A 23,175-nucleotide genomic window follows, 5' to 3' on the forward strand; every position below is an offset into this window, starting at 1 on the left:
CTGATGGATTTTGTCGTCTACCGATCGCACGGTATTTTTTTTTTTTTTTTGCACCCCCATTCCACTTTTCTTCCAGGGGTGGAAAACAATTTATCGATTAATCGATTCCAAGATGTATTTTCCTCCGAAATTTCTAAAAAATTCTCCCATAGCGAAATCACGAGGGAGTGCAAGATTCGCGGAGCGAAAGTAAATTGCTCATCGCCACGGGGCTTTCCGGTCCAACGCGCGCTTTTCACTTTCCGATCGTCCGTCTCCCGAGAGAGCCGCGCTGTTTGCGGCGACTCGCTCGAGAGGAGACACCTCAGAGACGACCCGAGAGGGGGGAAGCAAAAAAAAAAAAAAAAAAAAAAAGGAAATCACGCTCCGCGACTTTTCTTTCGGTGACTAGCTCTTTTTGTCTGAAAATCGTCAGCGGAGCCGTGTCGCGAAAACTTCACCAAACGCACGTGTACTGAATCACCATCGTCAACGGCGTGAATCACGCGACGAAAACCACTCGCCTGAAAGCAGGTCGCGCAAGCTCCCACAAAAGCATCAGATGGAGCTATTCATCCCGTGTGCGACAAAGAGAAAGAAAACTCAATTAACACGCTCCCCGGGCTATACCCACCTCGAGGAAAGCGCGAATACGAACAAAAAAAAAGGTGCATCAACTCGTATTAGAAAATGCCATTTTCACCACCATAAATACATCTTAGGCACGTGTTAACGCTCCATCACTATATAATATACCGTGACAGCGGTCTAATGGACAAGACACGTTTACCCAACATATCCCAACCAAAACCCAGTCCTCCTATATAATTTATACATGCTCAGTGTATATTATACATATGCACACAAGTGCCGTACTTATCGCTCGCAACATGTATATACACTCGTATGCACTTTATATACGTGTACCTTTGTTTTGCTCATTGGCAATTTGACGGAAATATATCCACGAGGCGAGCCAACCACACACACACACACACGTACACTCAACGAGAGTTATTAATCGAAAGCACCTTGTATTCGAGAGCTTTTTTAGCGCCGGAAACGTTTTTCCGATGGGGTCAACGCACCGCCGACCAGTTGATACAAAATTCATGAGGCCGAGATAAATATACTTAAAAACGCTCGGTATCTCACACTTATACGTAAACTCGATTTTTGGGCTCTCTACTTTGCGTTTCTCTTCCCTTCCTCTGTCTAATGTACACTGGGCGCTCTACGACAGGCCTGCAGTGGCCAGTTTACTTACAAACGGACTTGTGAGTCATCGCTCGTCTACTTACGACGCAAGCGAGCTTTCAAGTACGCCTTTGAGTTGTAACGTGTCGTTGATCGGAGTCAATGGATTTTTTTTTTTTTTTTTTTTTTTTTTTTTTTTTTTTCATCGGGTGTAAAACAATTGCGATTGCGATCGGATAAATGGGTGTATCGATTTAGACAAACGTCTCGCGTCTGGTTGTATAGAGTTTCGGCGGTGTAGTATCTAATCTCGCCCATTCAATGATATTGGCGAGCCTTGCGGTGGAGGGGAAAAAAGGCTCGGACTCGCTATCGATAAGGTTCTCGGGACATACGTAACAAAAACAAGGATAGAGACAACCGAGTAACGTAACCGAAAATTCGTGTATTTAATTGAACGCGACGATGCCTACTATGGAGTTTCGTTTAAACAGACAGATGGTGCATACAAATATTGGCGGAAGCATGTATAGATTTTCCTCGGTCGTGTGCGGTGCGTGATTTCTATAGCGTTATTCCCAATCGGGAGAAAAACCACGCGTGTGAAAGCCTAGTGAAAAAAAGAAAGAATCAACAAACCGTGCCGGTTATGCATATATATATATACATAGAGAGCGCAAGTGCGGGTGCCTCCATAAGGAAATTTCTCCTCTCCCGTATACATACCCGTTCGATTCCACTCGAGTTTATCTATACTTGTGCCTGTATGTATACGTATATGCGTAAAATGAAAAAGAAAAGCACGCGAGCCCGTAACTAATATGCGTTTCAATAGAAACGTCTTGACGATCACCACCGCTATTTGCTGTGTACGTGAGTGCAAGCTTTCTCCAGAGAGTAGCTTCTCTCGGCGGTCGGATTTATTGCCAACTGCGGCGCCGAGCGTGGTTTTTTTGTTTTATCAAAACGCTGTAAGCTCAAAGTCGAAAATTATGGATGTACGGTCAAAAGGTTCGCGGTTTAAGGACGGACACACATCGCAAGGGGGAAATTTGATTTTTTGTTTGCCAGGCCGATCCGCTACTAAATTCATCAGCACCAGGGTTTTTATGAATACGATATACAGGTGTACATTTACGAGTCTTAACATTTCCAAGCTCGGCTCGAAAAAGATCGAGATCGGCGGTATAATAACGGAATCCCCGTCCCGAGCAACGGCAGATCGGTCATTGTGTTCCAGGCCGGACGTGACGCGACGATCCCTCGGTTACCCACTTACGATTGCGCTTACGAATTCACGACACCCGGCCCCGACCTTGCCACCGTGTGTACACAGCACCTATATACGTTACGGTGTAAAAAAGCCCCACCGTGGGACCGATTTTTAAGCGCTTACTCTCTCTCTTCCAAGCCCCATTTTCGCGGCAGGAAGACGGAGTGCGTCCGCGCGCAGAGTTAAAAATCGAGCCAACGAGGATTTGGGTTGCACGTGCTCTCGAGAGTATATAATATATTTATACACTTGCGTCGAGGGTTGACGGACGACCGGAGGATCGATCGCGCGTTAAATCGCTCGCTTTTTATTGCCTCGAGGATCGTATATCGTATCGAACGATTCCCAAAGTGGGCCTCGGCGCCCCCACCAGAATATATTTCGCCAAACTGATTTACAAGACCATCGAAACGGTGGGAGGTTAATTGATTTTACCAAAAGGTAACACACAAGCTCCCTTTACATCGTACCCTTCAGGTGCACGCGCTATTTGCAGATAGCGGTTGTATGTATAATGAGCATATAGGTGGTATCATCGATTCACCGCTAGACGGTAGACTCGATCGCGTCTATTATACCTTGGTGTATCCGCTGCTGCTTCCGAAGCTTCGACTCCGCAAGAGAGCCGCTAATTGCCGGGGATTTATGAGCCGAGCGATGGCACGAGCCATTAATTTTCGTCCCCTCCTCTACTGGGCTCGGCTTTCTTTTCTCTCCTTTTTTAATGCGCGCAAATTATGACGCCTTTTCGAGTTAAATTTTGTTGTGGAAAACGAGCCGTTTGCTTAAATTTACGGTGTCTTTGCTCCGTGTTTTATGGTTTTGCTCATAGTACCGGTAAAAAAAGGGAGATTTTTTAAATTTTCGAGGCAGCCTTTACGCACAAATTATCGAAAATCAGATGCGAGTAATTTGATTACAAAAAAAAATAATAAAACTTACAAATTTGTTTTGTAGGACAACCAATGGAATTAACCTGAAACAAAGCAAAAAAGAAAACGATTACTCATCGATTGTAATGGTATTTGCAACAAGTATGATTGTACGTATATTTATTTTCAATTACAAATTCCCTCGGCTTTCTAACTCGCCATAGTATAAATGTTTAAAACCTTCTTTTTTTTTCTTTTTTTTTTTTTATTCTTGGTGGAATAAACTAACGCAGACATCTCGCTCTACTTATTCTATACCACTTCGGTACAGCATATCGCAGGGGGAATTTTTCTCTTGACTTTAATAAGCGTAAAGATGCACAGATAAGAGGAGGTGAGCAAAAAACGCAGTGCCTGGCCATTGAAAACGATAAAACAATTATATACGTGCAGTACTTTCCATCGGGAAAAACGTAAGTTCCAGGCCGCGCCTGATGATGATTATTGACACACTTCTGAGGAGATAGTTTATGCAAGAGGTAGTAGACCTACCTATATATGCATTGGTTGCAGAAAAAATTATGAGAGCAAAGTTAATAGTTTTTATTCGAAATAAGCGACACGAAATCCGGCATGTAGTTGATGGTGCATCAGTACACGTACGCTAAGTTTTTGTAAGTCAGGTTGATTTAAAAAAAAAAAAAAAAATTATTGCAATTTGTTAAGTATCTGTCAATTGTTGTGTTTCAATTATTATTAGTGTCAATAATTCTCAAGTAGAAGCGAGTGAAAGTGTTTCGTTTCCTTCACTTCTTGGCCATGATATTTGAACTCCCGTCATCATCGGCTCGAAATAAATTACATAATGTTATTTTACCGACTATGCTACACATGCCGGCAGCAACTTTAGTAATTTTTTAACATTTGAAAAGTATCAACGTCGCTGCATCATTGAAACTTCATGTACGTTTTATCCTTGAAAAACAAATAAAACGACACTCGGTGGGTCAAAACTTATAAGCTCATATTTTTCCCTCTTCTCCACTCCACTCTCCGTTTTATTACGTAAACGTCCCAATTAAAAAGCATCAACTAACTCAACAACACCCACCGACCCGAACAATGGGGGAGAAACTGGAGGAGCAATTGTTGGTTCGCACGATAAGCCCGTAATGGGCTCGCGACACGTGCGTGTGTGCGTATATATATATACATGTTACACACACGCGCTTATGTACATTATGCACTTGCGGAAAAGTGCCATTTGTCCGTCTCGAACGGACTCTGTACGAGTACACCGTACGACGTCCGGTTCACGGTATTTGTAGTGTTAATAATAATAGTGCCTTCCTCTCTCTAAGGTATTTTTTTTTTTTTTTTGTTTTTTTTAACGCGATAGTGTTGTTTGCATTTTCTTATAATTACCAGAAATTTTATTATTCGGGGATGAGATGGAGAAAACCTGCAACGCGTTTTTCGGTCGCTCGGGTCGTTGACTCGCGAGGGTACTTTGGCTCTTTAGATTATTATCTCTGACGATCGCACCCATTATTCGATAGATGCACGAAAAAAAAAAAAAAAAAAAAAAAAAAAAAAAAGAACAGCGTTTACCATGCGTTTGCTCTGCCGTGAGCCGATTAATTGAACAACCCCCGCGTGGAGCGTACTCGCGAGAGCAAGGGCAAGAAGCAAGATTGAAAAAGGTCTCCGCCGGTGGTAAATTATGAAGCCGTTGCGGGCGCTAAAGCACTTCCAGTCCATTAATTTTCCCTCTCGAGAGCCGCTAATCTCGGGTGAACATTCGGGGCCTCGTCATCGGATTTCCTAATGAATGCACTGGTTTTTCCGCGCCCCGGCCACTCAATGGGGGCTCTTGTTCGAGAAAAACCAGTGTACACACACCGGCTGAAAAGACCGGCTTGTTTGCGAAGAAGAAGAACCAGAGCTTTTATGTATGGTGTGTACCGAGTAAGGGGGAGATACGGGATTTCGTGTCTATATACCTGTAGGTTTTGCTCGGCAAAAGTGAAACGGCTCGCGGAGAGCCGCAGGGGAGCGCGAAAAATCGTGTTCTGTACCATAATGTGTCGATGTAAGGCTTATGATAATTGTTAGGTACACGCGCGTAGGTAGCTTAGGTGTATGCCCCACGATAACGTTTTCGAGCTCGTCATTTGCAGAATTTTTTTTTTTTTTCCTCCCTCCATGTCGTTTTGTCATGTATACACATCGCGAACGAATAATCAATGACGGCGCGGTCGACGTGCCTTTTCGCAGTCTATTTTTGCCTTCCCATAGTTCCCGGCTGCCATTCGTAAATCGATCAAACTGGCAAATCTTACTTTTTTCCAGGAAAAAAAAAAAAAAAAAAAATGCTACGTGGTCACCGTTTGTTTGTTTGGGCACAGTCACCTTGCGTGAAAAATCGGCAAGTAAAAAAACTTTTATATGACGCAGAGAAAATCAAAGCCAGCTAGATGCGAGAGCAATTTCCTATTGTAAAATGCTTTCCTGTTGTCACGAGACCTTGGACTTTGATACAGAGCAATAAGAGCGGGGGGAGGGGAAATTGATTCGTCTTTCCTGGGAATAAGTGGAATCGATGCGCGACAGAAGGAGAACCGGCGCCGTTGTCTACAACATACATAAACATATACGTGAATCGAGTAGATGGTGTATCGTGTATGTGGAAGTGGAATTTGTGGATCGATGCCGAGAATGTTATAAGCAGGTAAGTATCTCGGAAAAGGGAGTTTTCGTGTTCGGCTCGATTGCCTCTTTTTACGTCTATATGTATGCAAATAATCAAAGGTCGCTCAATTATTATTTTTTTTTTTTTTTATTGACATGGAATTTTATTTTCTTTCCTGCTTCAACGTTCGAGCCCTCAATCTTGAGATGTTATTTTTTTGCAATCGTTAAAATTTGATGATTACGAAAGTGACGCGAATGGTGATTTTGCGCTCTCCTCTCTTTTCTGACTTGAGTATATTTTTATCTATGGATCCCGCGTGCAACGAGCCTGGCAAGTGATCATGTGAAACTCATCGAGTAGACGAACAACGTTACAATGGCCAACAACAATGCCGACACGACAATTTTATAAATTTGTGTGTGTGTGTGTGTGTGTGTACTTGTTTGCGTGCGACGAGGTCAGACACGCACACAATGCACAATCATATTATATATGTAAACGAGCGTGTTTTGCGTGAAAAATTAAGTAAACATTTGAGAATATAAAACCATACGGTCTGCGGCACGAAACCTATATTATACTTTACGTATATAAATATATGCATGGACGCAAAGTAACTCGACGTATCTAATTATCGACACGAACCGTCTCTATTCACTTGTACACCGCAAGTTGATGTGGTCGATCAAGCGCATTTTCTGATGGTGTTGTCGTTGCCTTGCCTCATAGGCGAGTCTTATAGATGCTCACCTTAATTACACAGGATTACGCGTGAATTTAACGAGGTATACCTTGTTACTCGGGGTACAGGCATGTATTTGACCCGCGGACGTAATTAGCTGTTGCTATATAAATATACATGCACGCGGGTATGTAATATATATAATAAAACTTTATCGGCTGTACGCGATGGACTGTACAAGTTTTTTCTAGGAATATAAAATACATTAATTTGTTCTCATCGATGCACCGTTATTGGTGCGTTCGGTATATGAAAAATCGTGAATCCTCATCGCAAGCTCGAGCATCGGTTAATTTTTTTATTTATTTTACCGCGGACTATATAGTCCAAGCACTCGTAACATTGCCTTACTAAGAAAAAAAACTTTCATTCAAAGTGCCTACGGAAAGAATAGTCCAATGGAGGGGGAATTTGTTATAAAATGTCCCTATCGTCATTAGCGCACGCTGGGTTCATCCGAATGAAACGATGAAAGAAAAAAAATGGAGCGCTTTCGCGGTAACGATCGGTGCCAGGAAAATAAAGAGAAGAAAACGAGAAAAACCTACGTGTATAATAATAATAATAATCAATGCAAGGCGGTAGTCTCTCGACTCTGCACATAATAGCCGTACACACGCACGCGCACACACACCGATTGGAATTCCTTATCGAAGAGCCGATGACTCGGTAAGTATACGTGTGACACCGGCGTATACGAGCTGACGTCAGTCGCGCCTTCACCAGGAGACAAAGGAAGGTCCTGCGTTTGCGGCGCCGGCTGGTCCTGATGGCCTGTATAAGTACATAAATACACGTATGAGCTGTAAAATGTGCGTGCAGCTATACATGACACTTGCTCGCCCCCCCGGGAAAGGGGGATGAAAAAAAGTTCGCTCCTACTGGCTGGCGAGAAATGTATACGTGCGGCCCTCGAAAATATAGTTCTCCCCTTTACGAGTTTTGGCTCGCTTCATTACACGAGTCCCTTTTCTTCTCCTATATACAGTTCCCTTTACCCCATTATGCGAGATTTCGCGAATATTTACCGTGCAATTGGTGGGGATTTATAACGAGAGGCTGTGCAAGGAAAGTCGCGTGTGTATATAGGTATGGTCACGCACTGTGTACTTGTACTTGTGCGGGATGTTTTATGTGGTGATCGGGTGATATAGTTGCCGCCTATAAAAGAGGCTCTCCCTGTACGTGGTTTGCCGTTTGGTACAAATGTATACAGTGATTTTTTTCAGATGCCATTTTGAAAATTATAGCAATTGGGTGACAAGTAGAAAGGTCACTTCTAATGCGGAGAACGAGATTTTTTGATGGAAAAACAGCAGTTATTGTGGCAATGTGACAATGCAAAGGAGTTGTACATACAAATCTTTATAGTATATTTTATAGTAACAGTGCCCCTTCCAGGCGGTCATCGTCAGCCATGCGAATTCCTTTCGGATGAGGAGATATATTTACGGTGCAGGCAGAGGAGCTATGAGAAGATACTTGCACTGCAGTATAGCGTCTCTCTCTTTCTGTGATGTGCGTCGTTGTGTGTACACATCACGTATCGATTGCTCTTCGAATAAAGGGGGTGCAAACTCGACGTATACGCGTATTGTACGCATGTCCATGCATTGCATATAGGTTGTATATTTGTATGTATACGCGCTTCTTTCACCCGCACGTATAAGTACGTACACATGTCAAAATCCTAGAAAAATATTACAAATGAGGAGGAAATTGACGTGGAGATCTTTGTTTTTTCGCTTCTCCTTTTTTTTTTTTCAATGGCAACACTCATTTCAAAAGCAATAAACAACCCTTGTATCAATTAAGTTTGAAGAAAAATTTTACTCCAACTTCCGGCTTGACTGAAATTTTTGAATCAAATCATAGTTTGTTTCCAGTGCTTTTAATGACTTATCAATCGGGTTGTATTAACTTCGTTCCGAGTTGGATTACGAATAAAAAATAAAGAACCAGGACGAAAGTATTAGGGACGTGATTGACACAGATGAATTGATTCTGTAAACCAACGACTAAATAAACACGAAAAACGTTTTGTTTTTAACGAATTACGGAGAAAGGGGCCCCGTAAAAGTAATCTCGACTTCTAGTTCCGATTCCCTCTGTACGTATATATATTATATTTTCATAGATAAGTCGTGATTTTTCAAAGCCTCGGACGTATCACACGCACAACGTAAAACCTCTTTGTCCGATACCCGTGCATTTGTCGTTACGCAATGGCGACGGTATGATATAAATAGCTTCGAGAAATTTAATTATTGATGATGTAGCCATAAGTACATGCATTGCGCACCGCGTTTACACATATGTATTTACGGATGAAGCTTCCGAGCTTCGGGCGCGCGTACAACGCGTTACACTCGTTATCGTTAACGCCTTCGTTGTTAAGCTGTTTATACATCGATAACGGCCTTCATAATATATAAGTGTATGGACGACGATTCATCCTTTTCTATGGTACTGGAGATAACGACAAACGGATTTTAAAATCATACGAATAACCTACAATGGCACACCGCGTAAGGATTTTCAAAAGAGATCAGAAAAAAATTTAACAACATTCATATACCACATGTGACGGATGAACAAAAAAAAAAACCTTGCTAACGAGTGAAACTGTATACACGTTCACTCGCGCGTGTTATGGGCAAAGCTCAACCAAAGAAGGATGATGGGGGGGGAGCAAAAAAAAAAAAAAAAAGAAAAAGAAAACGGACGAAAACCGCATTCCGGTCTCCTGTTCCACATACCAACCATTTAGATCTCGTGCATCTGGAAGCTCGCATGTGCAGTGTATGGTAAGATATCGCGCAACAGTAGCAGCACCGCTTAATTAGAAGCACTCGATCGCGTTGCCCATCGCATATCGACGTTGTTATGTATACTGTGTATATATATATATATATGTCCTTGTACTTACGGTGCAACGAGAGGAGAAGAAGAGTAAGTACCTACACTTGTATAGGATGATGCGATGATCGCATCACGCACGAGCGGGTAAATTAAACGTAACGCGCAACGCCGCGTGTATTATCATCACGTGTACGATCGTGGCTCTTTATCGTCGTCTCTGGGCGCTCTTTCTTCCTCGTGCCTTCTATACAAGTACGCCGTGTTACGATGGAAATTCATCAGATTCGCCGCTCTTGTTACGTTACAGCATATATATGCTCACACACATAATATGTGAACATGTGGCGCGTGTATTATACGTATATATGTATACCTAACATGAATGTGCATTACACGGTTCAAGAGTGTACCTATACGTATATACGAGAGTCAACGAACGCTGCCTCCACTAAACTATATAATATATATTATATGGTTCTACAGCCGGTGATGCGCATATGTATAACAGACGATGTGCGACGCTTACACTTTATTTTTTTTTTCTTTTTCTCTCCGGATAAAATGTTGCACGGTAAGTAACAGTAGGGCTTTTGTATATGACATGTTATCCGGCCAACAAGCGCGACAATTGCGGAACCAATAAAAAACATGTAGTATCCCATCAAAAGTACATATAGTTTCAACGTGAGGACTTTTAATGGGTACGTCGTATCGGTAGTACGTAGAAATCACCTTTTTTATGTTATTATCATAGATAATCATACATGTACGAGATCTCAGTTTGGTAAATATGTTCAAGATAATCATTCGGATGTCTTACACTTTCTAATTACAATTTCACTTTACTACGCATTGTACGTAATAATACATGGGTAAAACTCGAATAAAGGCAACACGAGATGATTAGGGTGAACGCATATTTACGAGCGAGGTAACAGAATTTAGTTGTCTGATGATCGCAAGAGGTGCATATACCAAAACGTGATTGTATACCCTTTGGAATAATGTGCATATATATGGGTAAGCTTCGATGCGTGAAAGGACTCGACGATGCGAAAGGGCGTTGGTGAATTAGCGCGACGACGCTTTCATTGATTGAACGTGTCTTTGGCTGCCGATACGACCCGCGATTCGGTTGATCGGTACTTGGCTGTAAATGTACAAGGTACTAATTGTAGCTCAATCGAGTTCAATTGAATTTCGTTGATTGCGATTGTTTTAGGTATTTCGATGGACGAGGAATCTGATATTCTGTAACGCTGATTGGGATGTTTTGTTCGAAGGATCAATTAGACACGAAAAAAACCATCATAGTTCCACTCTGTGTACACGCCACATTAAATATCATACGATTTAATGAATCGCGTTGCGGTTCGCATTACAAACTATCGGCTGTCACAGTTATGACGTAAGCGACTCAGAGTTGACGGTGGTTTGATTAATTGGCGATTCGCCTACTAATGATCGGCGAATGAGAAACGTTGCGAAGTATACAACGTACAAGTGATGCCCGACAGACATGGCTCGCTTTGTTGAATCGATGAGCCTCGAGGGTTCCTCGGCGAAATATAGAGGCTCCGTGTGTACGTTTATAGTTACAGTTTTCACGAATCCATTTCTACTCTGATGATAAAATGTTGGAAGGAGACATCAGTCATGGAATGACCTAACTTTGTTAATCGTGAAAAGATTTTAGAGACTGTGTAGGACGAAGCTCGGTATCATATATGGGAGGAAAAAAAAACAGTTCTACGCTCGATTCGTAGTACATCAAACCATCAGTGCAAGAAGAGGAGATCGGTAAGCATATCGCCATAAAACAAGTGCCAAAGGCGAGGACATCTACACCTGTACCGAAAAGGGAGATACTTAAAAAAGAAAAAAAAAAAAAAAAAAAAAAAGGTCATGAAAGATGGCTGCATATTGCATCCAGTGATTTCTAATGTGCATACAAACGAGACACAGACCGGAGGAAAAAGAGAGAAAGGCTATTTAACCAAACGTCGCGTCAGGCGTTACGGCAACGAGTAAATTATCTCTCTCCGTCTCGCTCTTTCTCCGACATGCACGTAGAGCGCTCGGGACGAACCTTGGCCTGCACTATGCCCTTACGTAACGCCTATATGTGCATGTATGCCGTGTATTTCCTTCAGAGTCCGTTACGTTGTGTGTCTCCACGAGCTCTTCTCTTATTCTTGTTTGCTTGCGAGGAGCTCTTTGTAAGTACATTATACCCTGATGCGTTTCTCGAAGAGGCACCGAGGTTTCTCTGTTACAAATGTTACTGGGCTCATTATGTACATAATATTATGTCTAATGCCAAAGCAAAACAGTCGCTATGGACAGGTACAATGACTCCGGGTGTTCGGCGGAGGGATCGTTCGCTTCGCAGGGGAGGAGCGATTAAGGCTATATTTACGTAAACATCCTTGTTTTTAAGTGAAACTTGAAAGGAAACGAGATGTACGGTGTCTTTGAAAAAAAAAAAAAAAAAACATTGATGATGCGAGTGTCTAAATTCACGAGTATACCTACATATATACATGAGGACACCGCGGGTCCGTAGCGATGAAATTTTAATTTCTCATTATATATACCTACGGTAATAAACGATAATTGCTAATCATGCGATGCTGCGCGGCTTAAAAGTATATATATACGCTCTCGTGCGCACATCGCAATATCATATTATATACATGTGAGTCATTCGACCACCCGATGAATATTGGATGTATCGCCGATGCGAGAAATATACATATACTTTTGTTCGTAGATGATTTTATTTTTGCCTCCAACAACGATTTGCCGTCGAGGTTTTAGTTTTCCTCGCTTCATTCGCTTTAACTGTTTTTCATAACGTGTACAGGTATTCAAGTACACACGGGTAGTTTTTCGCAGCCGTGGGGGGGGGGGTCAAAGCAATTTAAAAACTTGATTGTTCCCGCACACGCGAGACTGTAACATTATACAATGCACGTATATATATATATATGCATGTATGTACGTACCGTGATTTTAATTCGAAAAGTTTGACGAGATAATTCTCACGTGCAGCCTGCGAGAGGAGACGTGAAAAATATGAATTCTGACGTAAAAGTTTCCGAGAGAGAAAACAAAAAAAGGTGCACGTGACTGCGGTGGCGAGGACTTCCAACTCCGAAGGCTCGCTGCTCCGAAAGAAAAGCCATCGACCTCTGCGGATAATGCAAAGCGGCCATATCGCTACGTAAAAGCAAAAAAAAAGAGCAAAGATTATACGGCTCGCGTATATATATGTATGGCAGCGCATCACGGTAATTGCGCGCTCATCGCGTACCACGTCGCTCTACGTCTTCTCCCGCAGAAGAGCCAACTCCCTCGTGCAGCTGCTGCAGCTCCTAATACACCTATACGCGTTTGGATCGATAGACAGGCCGATGCTTCGCTTGTGCATAGGTACACGTACACAGTACAGAGGGTGCCGTTCTCGAGATATTCGTCCAAGCGATCGATCGTGGGTATCGCGTTTTGGGAGCCGATTGGAGGGGGTGCGGTTTGGGGGAAATGTTTTTGGAACAAGGAATGATAATTGTTCGAGCAATAGGTCAATTTTAGCGATCGCGACTCGTACCTCGTTATAAATGAAGACGCGTCGCTGGTAAGGATGTGCTGGGTGTAGTTTTATTTCGTGTAGAGCTCGTGCGATGATTATAGCTGCCAGACGATGATGCAGGGTCTTGTAAATCCATCGGCAGGATCCTCGAAAAGTCAAGGTTGGGCTTATCTTCCCGTGTCTAGTTTAACTCATCCGCGTGGGTTGGCGCAAAGAGGCCCAAAGAGGAAATAAATGTGCAACGTGCTTATAATATATACTCATACAAATTTTTGGGAATTTGTGCAAATTTGAATTACCCTCCGGCACCATGTGTATGGCACTGCGAACATGTAACCCGCCTGTGCTGGTCATCCAATAAAAGTAATGACGCTCATCGGCTCATCGATTACGGAAGCCCGGAGGGTGACTTTGTGTATATGTGTATACACACACGTGTCCGTTAAACGAAAGGCGCCGTGTGTATACGTAACGAAATTTGCACGTGTATATAATTGAGAAAAATCGATCGGAGGCGGTTGCTATATTGAATCAGATCGCACGTCGCGAGCAGTATAAGACTCGGACTCATCGACGGCCTCTTTTTCCGCTCCATCGGCGCGTTAATGACCAATTGAAGCTTGAGTTGTTTGATGTATGTAGTTGCGCCGTCGATTTGATTACACATAAACATCATCGTCACTCTCCATTCCGATTCAATTAGGAAGCGATGCAATTATTCGTCACTTACAAAAGCATACTACTATTTTGCGCGGTTGATTGCTCGAGAGAAAAAAAAAAAAAAAAAAAACAATGTCACATACGACGACGATCTCCAATGAACTCGGACGATTGAATCGCCGGCCGCGGATAATATCATCCCGCCATCATCGATCGTACACGGTGGGGGGCTTGGAAAAAAAATAACTCGCCGAAGCGCACATGTTGAAGAAACTCGTTTTTTTTTTTTTTTGTTCCCATACGGCTGTTTTTACCTTGGGAATGCATTGCCACTGCGTGCGTGATGTACTCGTACAAGAGTAACACTTTTTTTTTCAAGAGATTCATCGTGGCCATTATTTGTCGGGAGTTTGTAATATTGTCACGTTGGCGCGTGTGCTTTTGTGGGGGAAAAAAAAAAGAAGAAGAAAATGAAGCGGGTGGCTAATATTACACGTAAACACGGACGCAACCAAGTAGAGGAAATCGGGGCAACTTATAAAAAGGACCGCGAAACGGGAACTCGCGCGGGACGTAAAAGACAGAGAACTTTTCGAGAGAGAGGGAGAGAAATAAAGAAACAGGCGGCTTCGGACAAACCCGTAAATCTGCTACATACGTTGGGAGCTTACAGGGGGGAGGGGGGTGGATAAGGTAACTAATAATAGAAGCGAAAGTGGGCGAGCGCGCGTTTTCTGGTTCGGAAGGGGCGAGCAACGGCTTTCGGGAACGACGGAACGTTGTGTTCCACGCGGAAGACAAAAAAGCGGGGCCTCGCGGTCGCGGATTTAGCGCGCGACGAGACCCGCGCTCCTGTTCTGCTTTGACTATTTTTACTGCCGGCTGATGAATGTATACATACGGGTGTTGTGGTGGTTTCGCGGAAACGACGATTAACGATGTCCTCGTTTTGTCGGGCATCGTTAAACTTTCAGCGCAAGCATTGAAAAAATCTCAATCGAGCAGAGCTATCTCGACGAAAAGTTACGTTCATCTCGAGTGACCGACCGATTTTTTATATATTGTATAGAAAAACTATCGATCCCAAAAGCACCTTTGCAACCGATCGATGCATCATCTTGCCGTTGATATCCTTTCTGATAATAACAATGTCATCTGAATAACTCGGTATATATATAGTTACCCACGTAAAGCTCAATCGAAGCTCGTCAAATACTCATCGAAGAAAGACGCACTTTTATCAGCCCCCAGACTCGAAAATCCTTGGAAGATGCCGAGAGCAGTAACAAGCTCCGTCTCCGACTCCGAGGAAGAGAGAAGTCAAATAATGTGGGTATCACTGATAAAATCAAAGTCAAAGTCAAAGACATCTTGGATGTAACTTAAACGGAAAAACCTGATGCGGCTAACGGTCCTTGGCAGTATATAAAGTGTTTGTACCTATACACCCATGTTATCCTCGAGACGATACGGGGTGAAAAAATCGTATAAAGGAGCTATTCGGAGGGTCGATTGTACAAGTACACGAAGATACGGGCGATGCGGCTATCCGTAAATAGCAAATACACCCTCGCGCGTACAGACTCGGGGGATGTTACAGCCGTATGAAGCCCCTTCTCTGATCGATCGAGTTTTAATTTGACAACCCATAACCGTATACAACGCATGGAAAAAAAAAAGAGGGAGCAGAGAGAGAGACCCTCTAAACATTTGGCTGAAGGGGACTTGGGAGTTGGAAAAGAAATTCACTCTGTCTCTGTCTCTCTCTCTCTCTCTCTCTCTCGAGATATATAGAGAGATCTTAAAATATACCATACTCTCTCTCGAGCTGTGCAGTGTGTGTATACCCACTCGGTCGAACCGAGTGTCTGCGGAGAGCGGCTAAAAATAAAAAAAAGTTGCCGATGCCGATCGAAAAGCTTTGCAAAGTTCCACTTTACACCGCGACAAGAGAAGAAGAGGGACAACGAGATGCCTCGTCTTGTCCGAGACTTTGGTGACAATCACAATGATGTACAGAGAAGACCGAGAGGGATAGTATAGGATACACAGCTTGGTCCTGGAGAGTGTTTGTGGTATACGCAGCAGATGGCCACTCGTTTCCGGAGTAGCAAAGGGATGAAGAAAATATGGAGAGCACAGCGAAAAAGACCCGAACGTATGGGCTTGTTTGGATGCTGCCTGCGGCCGCTACAGTTTTTTGTCCAACGGCGTTTCAAGTTGGGCCACTCTTCGGTCATGCATATACCTGCAACTAATGCATATCTCCCAGTGCGCGTAGTGTGGGATTTTGACAAAACAACCTGTGCCACCAAAGTTGAGCAATTCCCTCTCTTTATCTCTATATCTTCCCCCCCCCCCATTGAAGCAAGAAAAAAAAGAAAGAAAAAGATTGTACGGGTACACTAGAGAGATGTAATATCATGTTCTCTTCCTCATCCCTCCCTCTCTTACGCAATCTTCTCCAATTAACGTACATACACAAGTAGGTATATACTTATATGTGGGTGTACAACAACCTCTAACAGACAGTTTAAAAGAGAAGGAGGATGATGGTTCTCCGAGCACTTTCACTGCTGTTCGGGCTCGTTCGAGAGTCCATCCTCACCCTCTCATCACGACTACGAGAGTATATTTATGTATACCTACGTATGTATATACACGTGTCGGCATCGCACACACGTCGCTCGCGTTGTACATTCGGAGCTCTGGACCTTTTGTCCCTACATGCGTATACTAATATATTCTCGCTGTACGTATATAAGCGTATACGTACGCAACCACCACATAATATATAGTAGGTATTCTCGGTCCTGGAAGTTTTTCAGCTGTCCGTCACACGTGCGTTCATGCATCGAGAAGCGAGAGCACAAGGGAGAACAACCCGGTCGGGGGATGAATCGGACCAATCGAGGCGCACCGCGTGCACATATTACAAGTACACAACAGAAGGGCCCCATGTTGGTATACGCCAACTCTCTCGTGTTGTTAATACATACACGTATAGATGCAGATGTGGATGAAGCGAAGGGCATATTGCGTAGGGGGCGTTTGAACCCCCGCCCCCAAACGAGTCGCGATCGGTATCGTGGATGGTGGACTCTGCGTGAATTTGGACCGTTCCGGGTATACTAGTGGAACAACGTTACGTAACGACTGCCTTTCGGGCGTGGATTAAAAATACACAATTGCGCAAAATCCTGCAAAGAGAGGATAGCACCTGTATAGTTACAATGGGTGATATCAAACGAGAAAGAAAAAAAAAAGAAAATAAGAGAAAAGCTCTCGTGTCTTATGTATAGGTAGCTTACAGCAGTCGTGTGCCGGATACCTATACGTGAGTATAATATACACGGACCATACGATCAAGCTCCCCATCTCGAGCTTGAAAAATAATGTATAATCACACGGGGGGAAAGGATAGGGATTTATTCAGCCTCTTGGTGTACGTGTACGCTCACGTATATACACCGTCCGCATTTCAACGCTCATCGAGCAATCTTTATACTATACAAGTCGAACGGCAGCGGTACAGAATCGCGAGCGTGAATCATCCCGTGTACACCCATTATAAAGGAGTCTCGGCGAGCCGGAAGTCTCTCACTTTTTTTTTTCTTTTTTTTTTTTTTTTTTTTTACCGCTCTCAAGGTTATTACATATACGTAGTGTACGGGCATGGTCAGCGTTTCCGTGACTGACGTGTATGTGCCCTTTGAGTGAACGATGGTATCCAGCAAGTATTTCGTTCATATGTATATGCATCCATATAATAATAATAATAACAATAATAATAATAATAATAATGATATTTTAATGGTATACAATGACGATGTTGACACGGGACGATGAGATTGGAGAGGTGTTTTAGTTAAAGACGGCTATGTATATATGTACACCTGCAGATTGATGAGCTTATTTTCAAATGTGTATATACTTATTAAGTATGTACCTTCCGCCACGATCTGTTTCGTTGTACCTCGGGTGACCCGATCTGATGGAAAAATTTATTTAGTGAAGCTCTGTTGTAGTCGCGACTTTGATAAAAAAACATGCTTCTTAGATTGAACTTGTCACTTTGTTGCTTTGCGAGAAGAAAATACAAAAACAAAACAAAAAAACGAAGCATCAAGTACGCAACGCCCACGTTTCCTTGGGCTGAGACGAATCGCAATACTTCATCGCGATTAAGATGACGAGTGCAATCACCGTGTATATACACGGAGCGTCAAGTAGTCGATGAGGTCAATAAAGACGCAGGAGAGCAAAAAAAAGAAAAAATCTCGTGCGTGTGCACATAGATGTATAAAGACATAATGTCACGCGACTCCATCGGAGTGTCAATACAAGCAATCAAGGCACTCGACACCTGTTTATCGTTTTTACCAATAAAATCTCGGGTAGGTATATAGTCTTTTGTGTTTCAGTGCATGACTAATGCGAACCATTTCCTCTGGTGGTTGAACGAGATGATGATATTTCACGCTTCGACTGAAATTTCCCGGAAAGAAAACGATACGTGTTTTTCCAACATCGGGTACCTATACACCGACAATCACCGCCGCCTGCACCCATTGTCTCTCCTCTAGAGAAATAGACAAGTAGGCATACGCGTACCTATATAGGTATAAAAGTTATAAATTGCGTATAGGTGTGTATCCATATAGCTACGCCTGAACGGAACATTTGTTTATACGTATACGTATATATATGCAATATACGTATAGCGAGGCAAAGAAAATCAGTATTCATCGTCAGCCTGTCAATGAAAGAGGAGCTAAAGTGCAGCCACCCCCTTCCCCCCTTGCCACCGTTTTAGTAGTGCAAGGGGGCAAGGCGAAGCACCTGACGCTCATACGATACTCCCGCGATTGTGCAAACGCCACTCCCGACTATATACAGAGGGGCTTTTTTTTTCCTCGGTCTCTGTTGCAGTAGTCGTTTGTTCGTTGCGTCGCCAGCTTCTCGCTCGAGCGATCTTGTAAACGACAATCGCGCGCTCGTACGAACCCATACATTGTATGGAATGCAGTAGGTATTTTTTCAATTCGTTGTTGTAGCGAAAATCACGCCCTTGCTTTTCACCAAGGGAACAGACGTTGTTTTTTTTTTTTTTTTTTTTTTTTTTTCTTCCAATAATGTCAGCGGGTCACCGGACGAGATGGCGACGACCGCACTGCAGGGGTGCATATTTATAGACTTTGATATCGATTGTCTCTAATTTGACTCTTGCAGGAGGGAGGGAGGGGCAGGAAAATTAAACGCGTCTTATGTCGTGTACCGTTTTTTTTTTTTTTACCCACCGGATCGTATAATTATTTTCTACGTAAGGACGGGAGCTTCCAAACGAGCAATGATTACAGGGCGCAGGGACGGTGAAATAGTTCGTTAACGCAAGTTAAATTGAGCTCTAGCTAATTTTTACGCTGCCCGGGTGTGATTTTTCTTATTTATTCGAGCAAAAGCTTGTTCACCGTGACACTTGCTGCAGGTAAAGTATATAAATGTAAAAAAAAAAAAGTAAAACATAAATAAATAAAAGTAAACTGTGTGCCCCGCGCTTACGGTGCAGCGTAACAAATTGCTTCAAATAAATGGTGGGTAAACAAAAAAAAAACAAAAAAAAAATAAAAATTCGCGCTCGTAAAAAGCCAAAATAAAACAAATCAGAGCAAGAAGAGAGGATGAAAAGGGAGAGCGCGTGCAGAGGCCGGTCGTATCGCTCCGATAGATCCATTGTATTGTATACGCAGGCAATTAGCGGAAGTGCAACAACACACCGGCTCTCGCATTATATACCTACTTGCATCGTAGACGTCACTGCAAACGAGCTCGAATCAAGAAGAGAGAATGCAAGGGTCGAAAGAGGTATAATATACAACACATCATGCGAGATCACGCGCCTAATTTTGCAAGCCTATAAATAAGTACACGTTACACCGCTGTGCCTACACAAGCACTTTATATATACAGAGTGTCGAGGACAAAGACCCCCTAGGCGTGTGTATTTATTTATAAGCTGCCTACGCAGTATACCTCATACACTTGTGCAGTGTACGTTGTACCGCGATGCAGCTTTCGTGCTATATATAAATTTTCATTGTGGAGGTATACAAGGTACACGTCGTTCTGCCCACGTACTTTTCGCTAGGCTGGTTAAAAGTCTTGCTTTTTAATGTCTGGTATCTTTTTTTTTTTTTTTTTTTTAATTTTCATGCGTCTTGTCTATTGGCTTACGAGGGCGAGTAATCGATACAGCGAATGTTTCGGGTTTTTCGAACGAGGGTAAACTCTAAAAGTTCCAAGCACTGGTATACATGCGAATCTCGGCAAATGATGACCAGGTGTAATTTCAACAAGTTGTGACCTCGTGAAACTTGGCGAAAAAAAGTAAAAAGTCACGGAGGGTGGAGAAAAAATGAAGAAGAAGAGAAGTGGCTGCCGTCTCGAGAATCAGTCTAATTAATTGACTGTGTCTGAGGGTCTCACAGCCAAGCGCTTCTTCTCTTTTCTCATTGTGTATGGTTGTACTTTTTTTTTTATTTTTTTTTTTTTTCTACAACAAAGCAATTTCTTTCCTCGTCGCGTGATCGGTGCTTCCAATTTCATTCGCAAAAGTATTTCCAAAGTAGAATTTTTTCTTTCCCTTCGGGTATGGTTTATAAATAAAAAAGTGTTTCACATTTTCAAGGATTTTTAAAAATTCCTTGGCGATTCAACGGTTTTCCAGCCAGAGGCCGGGAGAGAAATATCAAAAAGGTCGATTTAATTTTAGCCCAAGTGTCGTTCGAATCAGCCAGCGTAATGCTACAATTCAAGATTGTACGAAAAAAAAAAAAAAAAAAGAAAAAAACTGTAAATTTAAAATCGAGTTCGCGCATCAAACTCAACTAGACCGTAAACTCGAATTAGACTCCAATTCCAAATCCTTACGTACAAATACACCGCGTGAAAGCTAAACATCGCGCTCCGTACGCTCCAAACGATTGTAAAATAATAAAACGCACGCACGGTGCATGCGCTTGGTGCTCCTAATCGCACGACGAAGGACGAGCTGTATACATGCACCTGTACAGGCTCGGTGTACATTCCCTCGTGGTTAGTACATTTTACTGCAAAAAAAAAAAAAAAAAAAAAAAAAGCTACGGACTCGCTGTAGGGAGAAGTGCAAAATGTTATCGGAAAGGCGATTTGACGCGAATAGAGACGGAAAGAAAAATAAAACGAGCGTTCCGTGTATCCTTGAGTTATTCCACGGTAATGTCAATAGTACAGGTGGCTTATACCGATACAACATATACATATATATATATACGGTAGAGATAAAACTCATACGACCACGAATCGCGTGAATTGCCGTCGGCAAAACCATACCCATTTATCTCTCATCAGCGAGCGAGGTGTTCTTGAAAAATGTGCAACCACTTATTAATATTGTTGTTATTTGGTGACGTAACGCAATCTGTTTTTTATTATTTTTTGTAAAATGTTTACGCAGAATAGGTAACCCATACATATATAATTTTAGGTGTCTCAACATTAACACCAGAACCAAGAGAAAAACATATGGACCTCGACAAGCAGTCACACGGGAGCTCATACGATGCATATAATATACTAGAGTCCTGTAAGACATTTGCGTGCATGTAATATACACACACGCATCCCCTAAGGAGTGCTTCGTCGAGAAAGAGAGAGACGCGCCTTTATATATGTATCGCAGGCTACTCCGCTGCGCCTTTCTCGTCCTTGTACGGCCAAGATCGCGCGAGCGGATTCCGCAGCAGCGAGCGTGTGCACGCGTACTTATAGAGGCTCTCTCGGTTTCGCGGAGCATCGGATTTGGAAAATCGAGTGCCGAGATAATCCGGATCCGTTCCTCTCTGCCACCAGTAGCGCGATTGAGACTTTCTTAGCTTTTTCATTGGTTATCGAATCAATGGACGTTTGCTCGGTGTTTTCTTGCTAAATCGACCTCTTTCATTTACTTTATGCACAATTTCATTCATCGCAAACGCACATTTGGCCATTTGAAAAGTCCCCCAATGTCCCCCATCTTCGCGTATAGGAGATGCATCGAGTCCCGTTGGCTCGTAAAGCATTTACAACTCTCCGGAAAGAGAGAGAGAGTTTCCTGATGTTTCCCTCGAACTCGTGCACACTCACACCGAGTCCTGCTTGTACATACACCCAATACGTGCCTTTTTTTTCTCTTAGCAAATTTCCCCGTATCGATTTCCAATTGGCATCAACGTGACGGTAAGATTTCTCCTCCCGATCCGATAATTATATACACACGGTGACAATAATAATGGGTTCCTTCTCCTTGCGTCGAGAGAGGATATGTTTTTCACTCGCGCGTATAATATGGCATGTGTCCTCGACGGCATTTGCCTGCGGATGGACGGAGAAAGAGAAAGAAAGCCACCTTACGGAGCGTGGAAACGTATTTTCCCTGGCAACACTTTTCTGGAAAGTGCAAATAATCCGTGCAGTTCCAATGGAACGCAGGGAAAAGAGAGTTTGGTCCTTTCGGGCGCGACGGGGCCATATATATACATATATAGGGAAAGGCTGCAAATAGAGCGATCGGACGCTTGATTTACTGCTTTGTATATATTTATATTGAGAAGTCGATCGGGCGCGCGAAATTCACCCGAGACAGATCTTATCCGATGGATATACACGTGCCTGTATTGCCCGGCGTATAATAAGGGCGCGGGACCGAAATGGCCAAGTGAATGTGAGGACGTGCTTGTAGTGCCGCTACCGTTATTGAATGCAAGAGGCCCGGGCGTACAGAGAGCTAAGGCCCCGTTTTCTTACCTGTTGTCGGTACGTAAGAGTTAACGTGTTTTTTTTTAATATAGTGTATGCGCGATCTTCGGGAGTTTCTACGTTTAATGATCTTGGTTATCGATGGTGTGACTAAGGCTTTTTGAATGAACATTCCAGAGGTGTCCTAAAAAAAAGAGACGTTTGTGCTTGATTCGTCGTTCACGAGTTTTTCAAGAAAACCTTTCGAATTGAGGAAAATTGAAGAAAAAACAAAAAAAAAAACAAAAAAAACGACTAAAGACTACGGCTTTTACAGACCGACTGCGTTTTCTCTCTGCCTGCATCGTCGATTTGCAACAGTCTTGTCAAATTATAATCACAAAGTAGCGATGTAGGTTGTTCGAAAGAGGCCTGATGTCCGTCAAAAATATCCGCGAGTTGCTCTAATTGGCAGCTTTACTCTTTGTACGATCGGCATAATTGATTCCGAGTTGAGAGGCGAAGGAAAGCAATAGACCAACTACTGTA

The 23,175-nt window shown here is 42.9% G+C and overlaps 1 protein-coding gene across 1 annotated transcript in view; it reads right to left on the reverse strand.

Moving 5' to 3' along the window:
- Mical (Molecule interacting with CasL) overlaps nt 1-23,175 on the reverse strand; it is a 62,569-nt gene that overhangs the window by 33,686 nt on the left and 5,708 nt on the right. Inside the window, exon 2 of the mRNA XM_089598589.1 lies at nt 3,392-3,425. The gene's annotated coding sequence lies outside the window, so the exon portion shown is untranslated. The remainder of the gene's footprint in view (nt 1-3,391; nt 3,426-23,175) is intronic.

The sequence above is a fragment of the Copidosoma floridanum genome, unplaced genomic scaffold (assembly GCF_036245765.1).
Source record: "Copidosoma floridanum isolate Cflo_tuat_1 unplaced genomic scaffold, Cflo_Japanese_pri ptg000006l, whole genome shotgun sequence".
In the NCBI taxonomy this organism is placed as follows: domain Eukaryota; kingdom Metazoa; phylum Arthropoda; class Insecta; order Hymenoptera; family Encyrtidae; genus Copidosoma; species Copidosoma floridanum.